A 22133-nucleotide genomic window follows, 5' to 3' on the forward strand; every position below is an offset into this window, starting at 1 on the left:
CTCTCCAGATAACCTTTAAAAATATCACTCTAAACAAATTATAGAGCAGCAGAATCCACAAAAAGACTCAGTGAAACAAATTTCCAGCCCAAGACAACTTGGAAGGTCAGCAGGAAAGGTCTGTTGCACCAGGATGAGAGAGGAGCACAGTCCAGTTCAGGTCACAGAGTGGGCACCAGCAAACCCCAAGCAGGCCTGGGGCTGAATCACTGGCAGCAGTGGCAGTTTCCAGACCTCTCAGCCCACAGATGCCAGAGACAACTTAGAAAGTCAACAGGAAAGGTCTGTTGCACCTGGATGACAGTGGAGCACATCCTACTGCAGGTTGCCCCAGCAGAGCCCTGGCCCCAGCAAACTAGGAGCAGCCAGGGCAGCAACTGCTTCTGGAACCCTCAGCCCACAGTAAGGCGGTCAAACAACTGGTCAGAAGATTACGGCATCTTTCTGTTAGCACTGAGGCAGGACTCAATTCTCAGATCTGGGTTATAGTCCTGGGTGGCAGTCTTAAAGTCAGGAGGAACACTGGCATAGTAGAGCTTGTGGCCACGGTGGAGGGGGGAATCCTCCTCAAAGTTCCAGGGAAGAAGTGAGCACTTGTGCTCACTCTCAGATCACAGAACAGACCAGGAGAGTAGTAAACACTTCTCCTTAGATGATACTACCTTGGAAGAAATGAAAACTTACAGGTCCCTTGAAATATCTCTGAAAATAGCAGCACAAAACACCTGAAGCTTGGGACAGTACACCCTCCACCCTGGCAGCAGAGTCCTACATTAACAAATTGTTAAAAGTCAAGTAAAAGGCTGGGAAAATGAGCAAACAAGGAAAAAAAACCCCTCTGAATATCGAAAGTTACTATGGTGACAAGGAAGATCAAAACACGCACGCAATTTCAAAACTCCTACATTCAAAGCCTTCAAGAAAAATAGAAATTCAGGGCTTCTAGGTGGCATAGTAAATAGAGCATTGGCCCTGGAGTCAGGAGGACCTGAGTTCATATCTGGCCTCAGACACCTGACAAATAGCTGCATGACCTTGGGTAAGTCACTTGACCGCAGTTGCTTGCCTTTCCCCCTCCAAAAAGAGAAAAATACAAATTGGTTTCAAGCCATGGAAGAACTCAAAAAGTATTTTGAAAATCAAGTAAGAGAGGTAGAGGAAAAATCAGGAAGAGAAATGAGAGTGATGCAAGAAAATGAAAAACTAATCAGCTTGGTTAAGGAGACACAAAAACATAATACCTTAAAAAACAGACTAAGTCAAATGATAAAAGAGGTCCAAAAAGCCAATAAGGAGAAGAATGCCTTAAAAAGTAAGATTGGCCAAATGAAAAAGGAGGTCCAAAAGCTCACTGAAGAAAATAATTCCTTAAAAATTAGAATGAAGCAAATAGAAGCTAATGACTTTATGAGAAACCAAGAAGCAATAAAACAAAATCAAAAGCATGAAAGAATAGAAGACAACGTGAAATATCTTGTTGGAAAAGCAACAGACCTGGAAAACAGATCCAGGAGAAATAATTTTTAAATTATTGGACTACCTGAAGGCCATGATAAAAGAACCTAGACATCATCTTTTAAGAAATTATCAAGGAAAACTGCCATGATATTCTAGAAACAGAGGGTAAAATAGAAATTTAAAGAATCTACCAATCACCTCCTGAAAGAGATCCCAAAATGAAAACTCCCAGGAATATTATAACCAAATCCAGAGTTCCCAGGTCAAGGAGAAACTAAGCAGCTGGAAAAAAACAATTCAAGTATGGTGGAGCCACAGTCAGAATCACACAAGATTTAGCAGTCTCTACATTCAAGGATCAGAGGGCTTAGAATATGACATTCTGGAGGGCAAAGGAGCTAGGATTACAACTAAGAATCACCTACCCAATAAAACTGAGTATAATCCTTGGGGGCAGGGGTGGGGGAGAAAGGGATATTCTATGAGATCGAGGACCTACAAGTATTCTTATTGAAAAGATCAGAATTGAATAGAAAATTTGACTTTCAAATATAAGACTCAAGAAAAGCATGAAAAGGTAAACAGAAAAGGGAAATCGTAAGGGACTCAGTAAATTTAAACTGTTTACATTCCTACATGAGAACATGATATTTGTAACTCATAAGACCTTTCTCATTATCACAGTAGTTAGAAGGAGTATATAAAGACAGAGATATGAGATGAATATGAAGAGATGATAACTAAAAAAAAATAAGAAGAGAGGAATGTACTGAGAGAAAGGAAAATGGAGAGGTAGAATGGGGTAAATTATCTCCTATAAAAGAGGCAAGAAAAAGCTTTTTCAGTTGAGAGGAAGGTGGAGGGGGTAAGTGAACCTTACTGTCATCAGAATTGGTTTAAAAAGGGAAAAATATACACACTCAATTGAGTATGAAAATCTATCTTACCATACAGGAAAGCAGGAGGGAAAGGGGATAACAGAAGGGGGCAGTGTAATAGAAGGGAGGACATATTGGGGAAAAGGGGTAGTCAGTGTAATTGCCATGCATGAGCAGCTTTCCAGAGGACTGCTACTGTGAACAGCTTTTGAGGTTCTGATTACACAGTATAGTGAATACTCTATTTATTCCATAACAAATCAAAGCAAAACATCCACAGAAAATCAAGGTACAGCATTCACAATATTATAACATATATTCACAACAGCTTATCATTAAAATGGCCACATAGTTTTCACCAAAGTGGTCACAATATTTAGAACAAAGAACAATCATCTCAAAGTACAATAGGCAAAGTCTTCCACTCATGGGGCAAAGTCTTCCACTCATGGGGCACACTTAAGTTAACTCAATCAGTCACTTATTCAGTAATCAATTACTAAGTATCATTAATCACTAAGTACAATAGAAAATACAGACCCTCCACCCCAAGTCACTAGTAAACTACAATTTCATCATTACTCAGTACCCACAGAAAGGTCTTTTCATCTTGCCTTGGGACCAGTTCTCAAGATTCCCTGGATCCTCTTCCAGATTCTACCTGGATTCACCAGACTGTCACCTGGGTTCAATAGCAGACAGATCCCAGTTCCTTGTCCAGCTCTCTGGGTAGGTCCTGCTCCACACTGAAGTTCACAGGGTCCAGTCTATCTCAAGTCCTTCACAGTTCCTGCTCCCAGGAATTCAAGGCTCAACCAAACCACAAACAGACAAAAGTCTTGGCATCCCCATCATGCTTCCTCAGTTTTCTGTTTCTTCAGTCTTCTCTTGGGCTCCTGGTTCCTGGGCTCCTGGGCTCTTCTGTCACCTGGGCTCCTGGGCTCCTGGCTCTTGGGCTCCTGGGCTTCTGTTCAGAAGAAGCTCCACCACCACAAGTTCTCAGGAAATTCTGTCTCAGTTCTCCATTCTCTCTTCTGTAGCTGCTCTGCCACCAGATGCTGGTCCCAAGAAATTCTGATTGTGCCTCTCTGGGGTTTTTCTTATATACATAGCATTAGCTACTTCCAGTTACAGCCAACCCCTTCCTGTTAAGTCAGCAACAGGAGACAGGAGTTCATACCTTCTGTTTCCCCAACAGAGGCTTGATCAGTTACTAAGTGCTAAGTACTTGCTACTTTTGCCAACACAAAGGGATCTTCAAATTCAAATTACATTACCATTACAGTCAGAAGGAAAACACTTTTGAGTAGGGACAGGGTGAAAGGAGAGAGAGAGAGAATAGAATATATAGGGTAGGGGTGGAATAGGATGGAGGAGAATATAGTTAGCAATAGTAACTGTGAAAAAAATTTTGAAGCAAATTTCATTGATAGAAGTCTCATATCTCAAACATATAGAGAACTAAGTCAAATTTAAGCCATTGCCCAGTTGATAAATGATCGAAAGGTAAGATCAGTTTTCAGATAATCAAAACTATCTATAGCCATATGAAAAAAATATTACAACTCACTTTTAATTGGAGAAATGCAAGTTGAAACAATTCTGAGGTACTTTCTCATATCTATTAAATTGGCTAATAGGACAGAAAAGGTAAATGACAAATATTGGAGGGGATGTGGGAAAAATGAGACATTAATGCACTGTTGGTGGAACTGATTCAACCATTCTGTAGCGAATTTTGGGACTGTGCCCAAAGGATTATAAAACCATGCATACTGTTCGATCTAGCAATACCACTGCTAGGTCTGTATTCCAAAAGAGATAAAAAAAAAAAAAGGAAAAGGAACTATATGTACAAAAATATTTATAGCAGCCCTTTTCTGGGGGTAAAGAATTAGAAGCTGAGGGGAAACCCATCCATTGGGGAATGACTGAACAAGTTGTGGGATGTGATTGTGATGGAATACTATTGTCCCATAAGAAATGATGAGTGGGATGCTCTCAGAAAAACCTACAAAGACTTGCATGGGTTGATGCAAAGTGAAATGTATTGTATACAAAGTAACAGCAATATTGTAAGATGATCAGCTATGAATGACTTAACTATTCTCAGCAGTACAATGATCCAAGACAACTCTGAAGGACTTATGATGAAAAATGCTACCCATCCCCAGAGACCGAACTGATGGTGTCTGAATACAGATTGAAGCATGCTTTTTTAAACTTTATTTTTCTTGAGATTTTTTTTGTCTCTGTTTTCTTTCACAACAAGATTATTATGGATATTTTTTGCATGACTACACATATATAACCTATATTGAATTGCTTGCCTTCTCAATGGGGGTGGAGTAGGGAGGGAGGAAGAGAGAGAATTTGGGTCTCACAGTTTTAAAAATGAATGTCAAAAATTGTTTTCATGTAACTGGGGGGAAAATGAAATGCTAAACAAACAAAAAACACAAAAAAGAAAAGAAAGAAATAAAACAAAATCCTTAAAAATATTTCTCAATTGAAAATACTTGAAAAACAAAAATATTAAAAATCACAATGAAATGCCAAAATAAAAATCCTGGAAGTTAAAGAATTAACAAATTGAAAACAAAACCCCATAAAATTAATAAATTAAACTAGGAGCTGTTTTTTTAAAGAAATCATCAAATTTGATTTAAAAGATAAAACCAAATTAACAGTATCAAAAATAAAAAGAATTAAACAATGAAATAGCAATAAAGGATATTATTAAGAAAATATTTTGTCCAATTATATGCCAACAAAACCAACAACTTAATGAATGTTTACAAAACTATAAAATGCCTAAACTAATAGAAGAAGAAATAGAGAATTTAAACAACTGAATTTCAGAGGAAGAAATTGAATGTCATAAATGAACTTCCAAAAGAAAAGAAAACTGTAAGACCAGCTGTATTCACAAGTGAATACATCAAATGTTCAAAGAACAAATAATTGCAGTGTTACATAATTGTCTGCAAAAGCAGCAAAAGGAGGAATCCTAACATTCCTTTTATGACACATGGTCTTGATACATTAATCAGGGAGAATCAAAACAGAAAAAGAAAACAGTTCAACATCCCTACTGAACATCTATGCAATCATTTCAAAGAAAATATTAGCAAAGAGGATAAAACAACATTATGAAGATTCACATAATGAATAGGTTGTATTTATACCAAAAATCCTGATTTGACTTAATATTAGGTACAACCAACTGTATAACAAGATAACAAAAATCATGTGACTATTAGAAGATGCAGTAAAAGTTTTTAACAAAATATAACACCCATTCCTGTTTAAAAAATACTAGAAAACATAGGATTAAAGTGATAACTATAGCTAAATAATACCTAAAACCAAGAACTACAATTATTTGCAACAGAGATAAACTAGAATCCATTCCAGCAAATTCAAGGGCAAAACAAGGATGTTCATCATCATCATTTTTCTTTGACATGGTACCAGTAATGCTTGCTAGAGCAAGAAGAAAAGAAAAAAAAATATGAGGAAATAGTCATAGATAAAGAAGAAATACAATTATTACTTTTTGCAGATGCATTACTTAAAAACCCTAAGGTGTCAACTACAAATTAATTGAAATAATAATTTCAGAAAATTTTCAGGGTATAAAATAAATCCACAAAATCATCAGCATTACTATATAATACCAATAAAATATAGTGGGAAGAGATAGAGAAATTCCATTTAAAATTAATATTTACTACATAAAATACTTGGGAATCTACCTTGCAGGATGCAGGTGCACACACACACATTCACATGTATATGTGTATGTGTGTGTGTGTGTATTCAAGATCTTTATAAACAGAACTACAATCAACTATTTACAGAAATAAAGATAGACCTAAATTATTGGAAAAATATTAATTGCTCATGGATAGGATGAGCCAATATAATAAAAATGACAATACTACCTAAATTAACTTATTCAGTGCCCTACCAATCAAACTACCAAATGATTCCTTTATAGAACAACAAAAAAATAATAATGAAATTTGTAGAGAAGAAAATAGGGTTAAGCTTCTCAAGAGGAATAATGAAAAGAAAGGGGAACAAAGGAGACCTAGCAGGGCCAGATCTCAAACTATACTACAAAGCAATAATTACCAAAATAATTTGGTACTGCTTAAAAAATATCAATTATCAGTGAAACCGATTAGGTACCCAACATACAGAAACAAATGTATCTTAACGTTCCACCTAATATTCTATCAACACAAAAACTCTAGCTACTGACATTAAGACACACCATTTGACAAGAGCTGCTGGGAAAACTAGACAGAAGTATAGAAGAAATTAGTTTTAGACTAACACCTCATAACATTATACAATATAAATTATACTAAGATATGTTCCAAATGGGGACATGACCCAGATGTAAAAAGTCATTTTAATAAACAAATGAGAGAAACATGGGGAAAATAACTGTCATAGATATAGATAGGAGAAAAGTCATGATCTAACAAGGAATGAAGAGGATCACAGAAGATAAAATGGATATATTAGATTATATTAAAAAGCTTAGTGTTTGCCTTATGTTGATGAACAAGAGCTCCTATCCAATATCAGGCAGTTCCTCAGATTCAAGTCAGCAACAGGCAAATCATCCAAGTCCAGCCCCCTTGGATAGAGCCCTGGTCCTAGAATCAGGAAGACCCAAATTCAAATCTGGCCTCGGACACTTACTAACAGTATGACCCTGGGTAAGTAACTTAACCCTGTTTGCCTTTGTTTCCTCATCTGTAAAAATGGGAATAATAATAACACTTAACCTCTCAGGGTTATTTTGAGGATCAAATGAAATTATAGCGATCAAGTACTTAGCACAATGCCTGACACATTAACAAGTGCTATAAAAATGTTATTGTTATTATTGATTACTATTATTATGTCATCCTCATTCAGGAGATAGGCAAAAGTAGGTAGGTAAAGTACAGGTAATGTGGTAAAGCTGACAGATGATGGTGCCAATGTGACCTTTATTCTACCTATCAACAGCTCAGGGGTGCTAGTGATACGGTGCCACTACTTAGATTCTCATTGAGAATACCATGGCATCACTGGCTAATTCTAAAAAATGATGATGAAAAAAAAGTTCTCTCCAGCTCACAGCCTACCATTGCAGTAGCTGAGCAAATGGAGACTGCACTGACGTAAACTACAGAGGAAAAATCTCCTCAATCTCCTCATGTGCACAGTCCTGGAAAGGGACGGCCTGCCATGGTGTAGCATGTCCCAGTGGTTCCTCATAGGGCAGAATAGCAACAAGGGGTGTAGATCCCCTTTAACCAGCCCTTTAAGTGATGCAAGAAGCCTCAGCTACCCTCCCCACTCTCCCTCAAAAGCTGCCTCAGAATTTTCAAATCCAAATGACAGAGCTAACACTCAGATAATGATAATAATAGCTAACATTTATATAGTGCTTACAATATGCTGGGCACTGTGCTAAGCACTTTACAATTATTATCTCATTTGATCCTTACAATACCCAAGGAGGTAGGTGCTATTATTATCTCCACTTTACAGATGAGGAAACTGAGGCAAATAGAGGTGAAGTGACTTAGCCAGGATCTCAAACCTGGTAAGTTTCTGAGGCTGGATTTGAACTCAGGTCATCCTCACCCCAGGCCTAGCATCCTAGCCATTGTGCCACCCCAGTTGCCTCTAAAGTCTATATCAGAATGCTTTCTGGTGAGTGGCAGATAGTACTCCTATAACACACCCCACCCACTCTTTGCAGATAGTACCTGTTACTTCAATCAGCTCTCAGAGTAACCCTGTAGTCTGTGGCCCTTTCTGAGACTGAGCCAGTAAAAAACACTTGGCTGCTGCTTCCTAAAGAAGCATACTAAAGATTGCTCCTGCTGAAGTCACTATTAGCCTGAATGAAGCACAGTGGTATTGAGGTTCAAAGTGTCCTTGTCAACTATTGCCAACACCACAGGGCAACAACAGCCTCTTACTGCACAGAATGTTTCTGGGAGGAACCTGGCCATCAGTGCACTGAACTGTGAATTTGCCAGATCCTGCTGCAGAAGGAGCAGATACTAGTTGGAGAAGTCTGACAGTGGCTTTGGATGACTTTTGCTTGGCCCACTTGTAAGGATGGGGAAGAAAAATTCTGGAGGGTAGGGCTAGGAAAAACATACATGACATGTTCCTAACTATAGGGATGACCTTTGCAAAGATATTATGACTGCTTATTGGAAACTGGTCCTTTTTCTGCAACTGTGTCTGTGGAGAAAAAAGGTTGATGCTTAATGATGCACTTCAGTTTCAAGTGGGTCTAGTGTCAGAAGTTCCCATGATATGTGAACACCTAAACAAGAATTGTATATCCTTGTAAATCCAAAAGAGAATAAATTTTAAATAATGTAAAATTTCAATTTGAATCCAGAATTTGATTTAAAAAAAAAGGAACTCTTCCACAGAAACACATATATACACTGTTCTTCTCCCTTTCCACTACTTTCAATCTCATTCTCCCTACCCAGACCCCATTTGTGTGTAGTATATATTGTATAATAGGCAATATTGTGTTCACTGCATATTTCAAAACATTCTTGAGGCATATTAATGAAAACAAAAATGTGCTTTATTTTTAGTTGTAGCTGCCTGAGGTATGTATTTTCAAATTAAGTGATAGATTTGATATCCTTTATTAATGATATACTTTATCAATCAACATTGTGCTGACAAAGAAGATTTTCTTGCTAATAATGTAGTTGTGTAAGGCAAAAAATAAATAAAGCCAAGAACCAGGATTATAAGTAATGGATATAAATTAGAGCTTATCCACTAAAACAAAGCGTAAATTAAAGATGTCCATTATCACCATTATTTAACATTGTGCTACTGGCAATGCTAGCTTTAGCAATAGGACAAGAGAAAGAAATTGATGGAATAAGTTTAGGCAAAAAGGAAACAAAACCTCTCTTTTTGCAGATGAAATGATGAACTTTAAAGAGCCAACTCTTTAATTACAACAATTAATTAATAATTTCAGCAAAGCAGCAGAATATAAAATAAATCTACGTAAATCTATGTCTGTCTACATATTACCATAAAATCTCAGGAAGAGGAAGAAAGAGAAATTATATTAAAAATATATATGGATTATATATAAAATATTTAGGAGTCCATCTGCCAGAACACACATAGGAACTATATGCAAACAATTTTTAAAAAGTACTCCTTACAGAAATGACAGCTTTAAATAACCACTTGGTGATATTAATTACTCTTGTTTGGGGCCATGATAGCATAATAAAATTTACAATATTGCCTAAATTAATGTACATATTCAGTACCATACAAGACTAACAAAGGATTACTTTACAGAGCTAGAAAGGTCAAGATTCTCAAGGGAAATAATGAAAAGAAAAGTAGGAAGGAAGGGTAGTATCAGTACCAGATCTGAAACTATACTAGAAAGCAATGATTGGCTAAAAAATAAAAAAAGTTAATCAATGAAACAGATTAAAACGTACCTTTAAAAAAATCATAACATTGCTTCTGCAAACAAACCTAATAACAGTGTTCAATAAACCTAAATACTGCAAAGACTTAGAAGGAAGGAAGGAAAGGATAGGAATGAAGCAAAAAAGCATTTATTATGAGCCTTCCATGCTAAATGCTTTACAAATATTACACATTTGATCCTTGCAACAATCCTGGGAGGTAGGTGTTTTCTTCATTTTACAGCTGAGAAAACTGAGGTAGAGAGAGGTTAATCAACTTTCCCAGGGTCCCTACTAAATGTCTGAGCCCAAATCTGAACTTGGATCTTCCTGACTTCAGGACCAGTGGGTAAAGGTTCAGTATTCAAAACAAAACAATCTGCTGGTAAAACTTGAAAGTGGTATAGTAGAAATTTGGCCTTGATCAACATCTCATACTAGATACCACAATAAACTGTAAAAGGATACAAGACCTAGATATAAAATATCACATAAAAAATTAGAGGAGCAAAGAAGAAAATATTTTTACAATTTTAGATAAGGAAAGAATTCATAAGCAGACAAGAGATGAGATAGCTAGAATCATATAAGATAAAATAAATAATTCTGATCATATGAAATTAACTTTTTTTTGCACAAACTAAATTTTGGGGGAAACTCTTTGCAGCAAGTTTCTCTGATAGTGATCTGACATCCAAGAAAAATAAGAAGCTTTTTCTAATACATAGGAATAATAGCCATTCTCAAATCAATAAATGATTAAAGGATGTGAATGGATATTTTTTTAAAGGAAGAAATTCTAAACCATGAAAGACCATGTGGAAAATGTTCTAAATTACTAATAAATTAGAGAAAGGAAACCTTAAAATAACCTAGGTTACAAATGGGCAAAGGTGGCAAAAAAGTCAAATGACAATTGCTGATAGGACTCCAGGAAGACAGGAACATTAATACACTGTTGGTAAAGCTGGGATTGGTCTGTACATTCTGGAAAGTAATTTTAAATTAAAAAACTCATAAACTGTGCATGCCCTAGTGATACCACAACTAGTTCAATACCCTAAAGAGATCAAAGAAAAGAAAATACCTATAGGTCCAAAATATTTGTAGATATACTTTATGGAGGCAAAGGGGGTGTCTAATAATTAGGGAATGACTGAACAAATTATGATATACATATTAAAATATTATTATGTCCTAAATGATGAAAGGGACAGTTTCAAAGAAATTTGGTTAGACATGGTGAACTGTTGCCCAGTGAGATGAGTAGAATCATGAAATCAATTTATATAGTAAGAACAGCATTGTAAAGAAAAAACAACTTAATTCTTTCAACTTAAGAATTTTTTTTTTAAAGCAATCGGGGAAGTAACTTGCTCAAGGTTACACGGCCAGTTATTTTTGGGTGTGGTGCTAAGTATCTGAGCCCAGATTTGATCCCCGCAACTTAAGAATTTTGATCCAGGCAATGACCAAACAGAACTGGGTACTGATGATGAAGTATGCAACCCCTTGCTGATAGGTTGATAATGGATATAAGGTTCAAAATGATACATTTATTTTGGACGTGGTCAATGAGGAAATTTGTCTTGCCTGGTTATACTTTTTTTTTTTTTACAGTAATAGATAGGAGTAGGAAGTAATTGAAGGCAAAAGTAAGAGTAGAGATTATTGTCAGGGCAGTCTTCTAGAGAAGAAAGAAGGGGAAATGATCAAGGGTGAATGTAGACAATTGCCCTTGGCAGAGAGAAGTACTACCTTTTCATCTGACACCAGAATGTAGGAGATGTTTAGGGAGATGCCTCAGTGACATGAGATAAGGAATGTAAGAGAAGAGGGTGAATGACCCCAATTTTTTTGGTACAAAATTTTTCTCAGCATAAAGCAAAGGGACTGAAACCAAGAGAAACCAACAGCTATGGGAGGCTTAAGGTAAGGTGAGAAGGTTTGAGAATAGCTCCTATAAAGAGTAGAATGGTGAATCAGTTAAGGACTAGAATGACTGCTTTCCCGAGAGACCAGGTGAGATTACATAACATAAATTTGCAAGCTGGTTTCGTGATTTCCTCTTTTTTTTTTTTTTTTTGCCTTTTTGGAGGTCAATTGGGGTTAAGTAACTTGCCCAAGGTTACACGGCTAGTTTCCTTTTGTGTGGGTGTTAAGTATCTGAGGCCAGAACTGAACTCAGGTCTTCCTGACTCCAGGGCTGGTACTTTACTCACTGCACCACCTAGACACCCCCATGATTTCCTCTTAACTCCATTCAACAATATATGAATACCTGCCCTTTATTAATTGATTCGATTTTCATTGCAAGGTAGTTAGAAAATGATTTATTTAATATTTCTCTCTTTTTTCTGCATTTGCTTATCAGGTTTTTATGCTTTAGCACATAGTCAAGTTTTGTAATAGTCAGAAATGTGTATATTCCCTTTTATTATGGTGGGTGAAAGATGAAATGACCAAGAAAACAAAGATTTGATCTTCTGAGCATATCTATTTATTAAGCAATGCATGCCAATTGCCCAACAAATTGAGACCAGACCTCAGCCTAGGCCTAGACCGTGAATACACAATGAAATGGACTTTTATACATTAAAAACAATTAATCAAATAAGGCCAGTTAATTAAAAGGAAACAATACAACAGTAGGTAATTTGATTTCTAAGTGGATGAAAGATTTGAGACTTTCCAGGTTGGGAGGGGGAGAGTGAAGAAGTACAATTCTCTGAATTCAGAAAAAGGTTCCATTTCCCTTCTCCCTTCCAACCTCCCAAGCATCAATCAACCTCCCAAGAACCATTAAATGAACATAGAAGCAGTAGATGATAGACCAGTGCAGGGCCAGTTTTCAGATAAGACATATGGGTTGCTTGACATGTACAATTATGAGAAAACTTGTATCAATCTTTGGATTTGACTGAGTTTCTGGTCAGTATAACCTAGATGCTTAGTTAAGTGTCTCTAAGTAGCAAGTAAAGGTGGCCCAGTTTTCTCAGCCATGCAGGGCTAGGTTCAAACAATGCAATAACGTTTTCTCCTAATTCCCACAATTGAATAAAATTTTCTTACAAGACAGAAGTTATACAAAATTCATAAATGAATAGAAAGGGAACTGAGCTAGCTCCAGAATTAAGTCACAAGATGGAATCAGTACGATTCACTCAATTCCCACAATTAAACACTTGCTGTTCCAATTCCTTCAATTCCCTCACAATTCTCATCTAGTAATTGTTAGATATCTATCATATGAAACCTTTTAGATGAAGTGGATGTTAGCTCATGTCATACACATACATATGTATGTATGTATGTATGTATATACATATATAATATATCTATATTTGTGTATATAAAATATTGGTCTTGTTTCATTACCTTATGGTCATCAATTTATTAAATACTTTTATATAAATAAATACATTTATTGAATATTTTTAATGTACCAAAGACTGTGCTAAGTATGGGGGTACAGAGAAATGCAAAATAGTCCTTGACTTCAAAGAGTTCACATTCAAATGGGTATATAGCATGCAAACAGTATATACAAACCATCTGTAAAGGATAAACTGGAAATAATCTCAGAGGAAAAGTAGTTAATATTAAGGGGAATCAGGAAAGGCTTCTTGCAGAAGGTGAACTTTAACTGAGACTTGAAGCCAAGAAAGCCAGGAGACATAAGTGAGTAGGGAGAACATTCCAAGCATAGAGGAATAGACAGTGAAAATTCCTGGAGTTTGGAGATGGAGTGTCTTGTGAGAGGAATATGATGGAGGACAATGTTACTAGACCATAGTGTACATGGAAGGGAGAGAAGTCCAAGAAGACTGGAATGGTGGGATGGGGTCAGGTAATGAAGGACTTTGAAAACCTAAAGGATTTATATTTGATAATATTTTGATAATAAAGAGTCATTGGAGCTGACTGGTGGAGAGAGATGACAAGGAGAGACCTGTACTTTAGGAAACTGAGTGAAGGAAGGACTGGAGTTGAGAGAGATTTATGGCAGGGAGCCCAACCAGAAGGCTAATGTAATAGTCTAAACAAGATGTGAAGATGACCTGCCCAGTGTCAGCAGAAAGAAGGGGCCACATATGAGAAATATCTCCAAGGTGGAATTTATAGGCCTTTGTAAATAGATCAGTTGTGAGAAGGAAGAGTAAGGAGTAAAGGACCTAGTTGTAAACTTGGTGACTGGGTGACTGGGAGGATAGTGGTACTCTGGATCATGATAGGGAAGTTAGGAAGAAGAGAAGTTTTAACGAATTCAGTTTTGGACATGTTCAGTTTAAGATGAATATGAGATATCCAGTTTGAGATGTAATGAGAAGTTGGAGAATGGGATGACGCGTTTGCATAGAGATGATAATTGAAGATGATGAGATCCAAGTGACAAAGTGTAGAGGGAGAAGAACCCACAGCAGAGCCTTGGAGGACTTGTACAGTTACTGGGCAAAGGGGATTAAGGAAGAGTGGTCAGATAGATAGGACAAGCAAGAGAGCGGTATCATTAAAGCCTAGAGAGAAGAGAGTATTGAGGAAATGAGGGTGATCAGCAGTGTCCAACATTTCAGAAAGGTCAAGAAAGATTGAGGAAAGGTTATTAGATTTGTCAATTAAGAGTCCATTAGACTCTGGGAAGATGGTGAAACAAGGCAGGAAATTATCTGACTCTCCCAAATTCCCTCACAAATAAGTTAACATCTCAAAGAACTTTGAGTGGCAAAAATAATAAAAAGTTGGAGAAAAGTAGTTTGCATAAGACGACTTGGAAGGACCTTAGGAAAGACCCAAACTTCCAAAGGCCATAGTTTGGCCTGATTGAAGTGCAGATACCTCCAGGCAGATACTACTGAATCAATAAACAAGCAGCTCTGGGGAGCAGCCTCAGCTTCAGGAACTTTCACATCATGGAGGTCAGATGGCTGATCAGGGAAAAATTGAAGGGCCCTCTACCAGTGCTGGATGCCTGTTCCAGGTAGGCTTACCAGAGGAGGTCCTTGAACAGAAGAAGAGGAGGGAGCATACACCTTCAAGTGAGATTGCAGAGGGGCGGAGACCCTGCTGGCTGTGGGCACTCACAGAAGGGCAGAGTCCCTGGTTATGGTTCCAGGGCAGAAGGCTGAGTTGAAGTTTGTAGTCACAGAACAAACCGCAGGGAACAAGAGCATTTGCAGTGAAAATGTTGCTGGGAACCTTGTCTGTGGCTTAGGGGTAGTGAGGAATACCTGAGATCAGCTCCCAGATAGAGCTGAGAAAACAGCATAAAAAAACTTGAAGCCTGAGACATAATACCCCATACCTCTGGACTACAGCCCAATTTTAACAAAGTTAACAGCCAAAAATAAAACACTAAAAAAAAAATGAGTAAGCAAAAGAGAAACAACCTAACCATCGATGGCTTCTGTAGTGATAGAGAAGATCTAGGTTCATCCTCAGAAGAAGAGAGTGGAATTAAAACATCTACTTCTACTTCAGAGAAAAATGTAAAATGGTCACACAAGCCCAAAAAGAGTTTTTGGAAGAGCTTAAAAAGAACTTTAAAAATCAAATAAGAGAGGATGAGGAAAAAAAAATTAGAGTAATGCAAGAAAATCAAGAAAATTATGAAAAGTCAACCAACTGGAAAAGGAGATCTAAAAACTTATGGAAGAAAATAACTCATTAAAAATTAGAATTGGGCAAGGGGAAGCTAATGATGTTATAAGACACCAAGAAAGGATAAAACAAAATCAAAAGAATGAAAAAATAGAAGAGAATGTGAAATATCTTATTGGAAAAACAAGTGACCTGGAGAACAGATCAAGTAGAGACAATATAAAAAACCATTAGACTACCTGAAAGTTACGATTTGTCTTTAACAAAAGAGTCTAGACACTATACTTCAAGAAATTAGGGAAAATTGCCCTGAAGTTTTAGGACAAGAGGGTAAAATAGAAATAGAAAAAATCTACCAATCATCACCTGAAAGAGATCCCAAGATTAAAACTCACAGGAACATTTTAGCCAAGTTTCAAAGATTAGATCAAGAAGAAAGTTCTACAGGAAACTAGAAAATTTGAAAAAAAAAACAATTTACTGTGGCACTGGGATAACACAAGATTTAGAAACTTCTACATTAAAAGACTGAACATCATATTCCAAAGAGCAAAGGAGCTGGGCTTTACTTACCTAGCAAAGCTGAGTGTAATCCAACATGGAGAAAAAAATGAATGTTTAATGAATTAAAGGACTTTCAGGTATTTGTGTTGAAAAGACTAGAACTGAATGGAAAATTTGATCTGTAAGATTAAGAAAGGGGCAACTAGGTGGACCACTGGCCTTGGAGTTAGGAGGACCTGAATTCAAATCCAGCCTCAGACACTTACTAGAGATGTGACCATGAGCAAGTCACTTAACCCCAATTGTCTCCCCCTCCAAAAAAAAAGATTCAGGAGAAATTTAAGAAGGTGAACATTAAAGACCAATTATAAGAGATTTAATGAGGTCAAACTGTTTACTTCTTATATGTGAAAATGCTATCTGTAACTCTTTAGAATGTTATCATTAACATGAGTAGATTAAAAGACCATACCTAGATAGAAGGCTTAGGATTGAGATGAGTATGAGAGGATGATCCTAAAAAATAAAACTGGGTAGAGAGAGTTAAAATGGAGCAATTATCTCATACAAATAAGGTGTGAATGGAAGAACTGCTACAGTGGAGGTAGGAGGGGGAAAAGGATTGATTGTGCTAGAATCTTATTCTCATCAGAACTGAGTTAAAAGTCTTCTTGACTGACAAAAAAATAGGAGAATGACGGAAGAAGATAAGGGAGGGACTCCTAGAAGGATGGGTAGATAAAGGAATAGGATGGTAAGGGATGAGGTTAAGGGGGGGATTCTTAGAAGGGGTATAAATTAGTGAGGCAGTGATTAGAAGCAAAATAGATATTTGAGGAGGGATAGGGTAAAAGGAGGAGAGAATAAACAGTGAGGAAAACTAAGATGAAGGGAAATATGCAACTAGTAATTATAACTTTGAATGTGCATGGGATTAACCCACCTATAAAATGGAAATGGGTAGCAGAATGTGTTAAAAAACAGAATCTGATCAGTTGCTTATAAGAAACACATTTTTTTTTAAGCAATCAGGGTTAAGTAACTTGCTCAAGGTTACACGGCCAGTTATTTCTGGGTGTGGTGCTGAGTATCTGAGCCCAGATTTGATCCAGGTCATCCCGACACTGGAGCCGGTGCTCTTACTCGCTGAGCCACCTGGCCACCCCTAAGCAATTGGGATTAAGTAACTTGCTCAAGGTTACACGGCCAGGTGTTTCTGGGTGGGTGCTAAGTGTCTGAGCCTGGGATTCGATCTCCAGGTCTTCTCAACACTGGAGCCGGTGCTCTTACTTGCTGTGCTACCTGGCTGCCCCAGAAACACATTTTAAAATGAGAGATAAATACAGGGTAAAAATAAAGGGCCAGAATAGAATTTATGATGTTCAACTGATGCAAAAAAAAGTGAGGATAGCAGTTGTGATCTCAAAGTAAAAACTAAAATAGATTTAAGTAAAATTTAATTAAAATAAACAGGTAAACTATAATAAAAAGTACCATAGATAATAAAATAATATCAGTACAAAATCCATATGCATCCAAATTCTATTGTATCCAAATTTTTGAAGGAAAAAAATTTTTTTTGAAGGAAAAGCTAATTGCATCACAAGTGGAAATAGATAGCAAAACTATAATAGTGGAGGATTCAGTTGACCCTAAGGCTTGGCCTCACCTTGTGAGGGTGTTACCTGCAGTGGACTGTGCTCTGCTCTCATCCTAGTGCAACAGACTTTTATCCCCAATAATTTATTCCATTTGTTGAATAGATTATGCTTTCTTCCTCTTCACAGTTGAGATAAATGTATTATTCCCTTCCCTTATTTTGAAAGTACTATATGATAGACTATTACAATGGATTGAAAAGATGTTACTCCATGCTGAGGACAATGTAGAAGAATATTAGAAGTGGAGGCAGAGCCAATATAGTAAAGGCAGGAAAGTGCCCAGTTTCCCTTGAAACAACTTTAAATCATGCCTCAGAACAAATTATTGGAACAACAGAACCACAAAAGGATGGGTCAAAACAATTTTATAGCCTAAGATAACTGAAAAGGACTACAGGAAAAATCTGTCTCACCTGGGTAAAAGGGGAGTACAGTCCAGCACTGGTGTCTGGGTAAACCAGTGAGGGACCACTAAGCCCCAGCACAGATGATCAACCAACAGCAGGAGGTTAATTTCTCTCTGTTACTTTGTGGGTTTTGTATCTCTAAAGTTTGTTTAGAGTAATTTTTTACTTGTATTGGAGGAGGTGGAAGCGGGAGCCCCATGGAAGTCCTGTTTCTACTCCACCATCTTGGCCCCCCCCCCCAAACTATTTCTATAGTACTGTATACCTATAGATGTTCATCTTCAGTCTTGACATTTTGCATCAGAGCTACTCACACCGTGTAGGAGATACTGTGGCCTAGAGGTCACCTATCCAGAGTCTAGACAAGTGATATGCCAAGCATAGAGACTGAGCCTGGGAGAGCAACATGAAAAAAAAAAATAAAGAAATATAAAATTAAATAATGCTTTATAATATATATGTATAAATACAAAATAAAGAAAAAAATTAGAAATAAGAATACAGGAGCCCTGCAACAGTGAAACAGCAAATTGTCTTAGTCATACATGTTTCCCACTTATATTCCTCTCTACTGCTGTACTTCGTGTGTGTTTCGACTCTTGCGCTTGAAACTGTGTGCATTTGGGAGAGTTTGTCCTAGATTTCTGGGGAGAATGTTTTACAGTTCCTGTTCTGAGGGTCCTATCTTAATAAATAGTTTTGATTTGAGTTAATTGTGTCCTCTGGCTGACTATAATCACACTGTTAGGGGCCTGTGAGCTATAGTTTTTGGAATTTGGTCTCAAAAAATATGCTTCCTTATCAGTTCTCTGGAATCATGGTTGTCATTGCATTGACCAGAGTTATGTTTTTCAAAGTTGTTTGTCTTTGAAATTTTGTTTCCAAATTTCACTTCATACTAACCTGGCATAGTCATCAAGTTGGGACACCTAACCTATGAGTGACTTTATGGGAGTGGTTCCCACAGCACTTTATCTCCAGGAAACCCACAAGGCATGCCTCCTGACATGCCCCTCTCACTCTTCTCCAATTTTTTCCGCTGATGCTCAAATTCTTCCTTCTCAGCAGGCTGGTTCTTATCCAGCCAACTGATTATTTCATTACATTTGTCAAGGATCTTCTGTTTGTCTTCATCACCAATTTTGCCCTGCAGTTTTTCATCCTCTACGGTTGCTTTCATGTTGAAAGCATAAGATTCAAGAGAATTCTTGGAAGACCCCTTGTGTCTCTGCTTTTCATCCTCAGCCTGGTATTTCTTGGCCTTCTGGACCATACACTCAACGTTTTCTTTACTCAGACGTCCTTTATCATTGGTGATGGTGATCTTGTTCTCCTTGCCTGTGCTCCTATCCACTGTAGAAACATTGAGGATGCCATTTGCATCAATGTCAAATGTTACTTCAATCTGAGGACACCCCTGAGTGCTTGGAGGATTCCTGTGAGCTCAAATTTGCCAAGTAGGTTGTTATCCTTTGTCATTACTCTCTCACCTTCATAAACCTGAATAAGCACACCAGGCTTGTTGTCTGAATAGGTGGTAAAGGTCTGTGTCTGCTTGGGGGGAATGGTGGTATTACGTTAGATCGGAACAGTCATAACTCCACCAGCAGTTTCTATTCCAAGGGAAAGAGGAGTGACATCCAACAGCAGCAAGTCCTGCACATTCTCAGACAAAACAGATTTCTCCAGACAAAATGGCAGCCTGGACAACTACATCATAAGCAACAGCCTCATCAGAACTGATACTCTTGTTGAGCTCCTTGCCATTGAAGAAGTCTTGCAAAAGCTTCTGGATTTTGGATATTTGAGTGGAACCACGCACTAGGATGATGTCATAAATCTGTGACTTATCTACTTTGGCATCTCTTAAGGCCTTCTCCACAGGGTCCAGCATGCCATGGAAGAGATTAGCATTCAGCTCTTCAAAATGGGCTTGGGTGATTGATGTATAGAAGTCAATACCTTCATAGAGGGAGTCAATCTCAATACTGGCCTGGATACTGGAAGGGAGGGCATGCTTTGCATGTTCGCAAGCAGTTTGAAGATGACAAACAACCCTCTTGTTCTCACTGATGTCCTTCTTGTGTTTTCTCTTGAACTCGGCAATGAAATGGTTAACCATTTGGTTGTCAGAGTTGTCCCCACCCAAGTGGGTGTCCCCAGCTGTGGACTTGACCTCAAAGATGCCATCTTCAATGATAAGAACAGAGACATTGAAAGTAGCACCTCCAAAGTCAAAGATAAACAAATTTCTCTCTGCACCAGCCTTTTTGTCCAAGCTATAAACAACAGCAGCAGCAGTTGGCTCATTGATGATTCGCACATTGGCACATTGAGACCAGCTATGGTTCCAGCATCTTTGGTGGCCTGACATTGGGAATCATTGAAATAGGCTGGTACTGTGACCACAGCATTTGTGACAGTCTTCCCAAGGTAAGCTTCAGCAATTTCTTTCATCTTGGTCAAGACCATAGAAGATACTTCTGGATAGAAACTTTTGGTCTCCCCTTTGTACTCCACTTGGACCTTAGGCCTGCCTGTGTCATTCACCACCATAAAAGGCCAATGCTTCATGTCTAACTGTACAACTTCATCATCAAATCTGTGACCAATAAGATGTTTGGCATCAAAAATTGTGTTGGTGGGGTTCATTGCAACTTGATTCTTTGCAGCATCACCAATTAAACATTTTGTGTCAGTGAAGGTGATGTAGCTTCAGGTGGTCCTGTTTACTTGATCATTAGCAATGACCTCCACTTTCCTGTGTTGAAAGACTCCCACACAGGAGTAAGTGGTGCCAAGATCAATGCCAACTGTGGGTCCCTTCAATATGGTTGCTGGGGAGTCGGGGGTCGTAACTGACCACTGTGGAGAAAGAAGGGCTGCTGCTGCACTGAGTAGCAACAAAATACTTTAAAAAAATTAAATTGATTTGTTTATTTACCTTTAGTTTACAACATTCAGTTCCACAGTCCCTTGAGTTTCAAATTTTCTCTCCCTCCCTTTCTCCCCTCCTTCCCCCATGGCAGCATGCACTCGAATACAGGATCTACAAATGTCTTCACATTAATCATTAGTCAGGTTGTAAAGAAGGATTATAACTGATGAAATGGTCATTGGGAAAGAGGAAACAAAACAAGAAAAAGAAACAGCAAGTAGTTTGTTTCAATCTGCATTCAGACTCTGCAACTCTTTCTCTGGATATGGATATCTCTTTCAATCATGAGTCTTTAATTGTCTTATAACCTTACATTGCTGAGAGGAGCCCAGTCTACTGAAGTTAGTTGTCACACATATTTTGTGTCTGTGATTGTGTCGAGATTTCTCTTGGTTCTGCTCTTCTCGCTCAGCATCATATTGTTTAAGTCTCTCTCCAGTTTATTATGAAATCCATCTACTCCTCATTTCTTATAGCACAGTAGTATTCCATTACATTCATATACCACAACTTGTTCAGCCATTCCCCAATTGATGGGCATCCCCTTGATTTCCAATTCTTTGCCACCACAAAAAGAGCTGCTATAAATATTTTTGTATATATGGGTTCTCCTCCCACTTCTCTGATCTCTTTGGGATATAACCCTAGAAGTGGTATTGCTGGGTCAAAGGGTATACACTTATTTATAGCTCTTTGGATACAGTTCTGGATTGCTCTCCAGAATGGCTGGATTGGTTCACAACTACACCAACAATACATTAGTGTTCCAATTTTTCCATATCCTCTCCAGCATTTATCATTTTCCTGTTTAGTCATCTTAGCCAATCTGGCTGGTAAGATGTGGTACCTCAGAGTTGTTTTGATTTGCATTTCTCTAATCAATAGTGATCTAGAACATTTTTTCATATGCTTATAGATATCTTTAATTTCATCTTCTGAGAATTGCCTGTTCATATTCTTTGACCATTTATTTATCAATTGGGGAGTGGCTTGTATTCTTATAGATTCAACTCAATTCTTTGTATATTTTAGAAATGAGGCCTTTATCAGAGACACTGGTTGTAAAAATTCTTACCCCGTTACACTTCCCTCTTAATCTTGGTAACATTGGCTTTATTTGTACAGAAGTTTTTCAATTTAATGTAATCAAAATTATCCATTTTGCATTTTATAATGCTCTATAACTCTTGTTTTGT

General features: G+C 37.5%; 1 protein-coding gene and 1 pseudogene across 1 annotated transcript in view; one reads left to right on the plus strand and one right to left on the minus strand.

Moving 5' to 3' along the window:
• The window catches only part of FAM186A (family with sequence similarity 186 member A), a 142222-nt gene that overhangs the window by 41830 nt on the left and 78259 nt on the right, over window positions 1-22133 (plus strand).
• LOC138164604 (heat shock cognate 71 kDa protein pseudogene) lies at window positions 18946-22045 on the minus strand (annotated as a pseudogene).

The sequence above is a fragment of the Petaurus breviceps genome, unplaced genomic scaffold (assembly GCF_028583685.1).
Source record: "Petaurus breviceps papuanus isolate PSGF00001 unplaced genomic scaffold, PetGlider_PUasm1.0 191, whole genome shotgun sequence".
NCBI classification, from domain to species: Eukaryota; Metazoa; Chordata; class Mammalia; order Diprotodontia; family Petauridae; genus Petaurus; species Petaurus breviceps.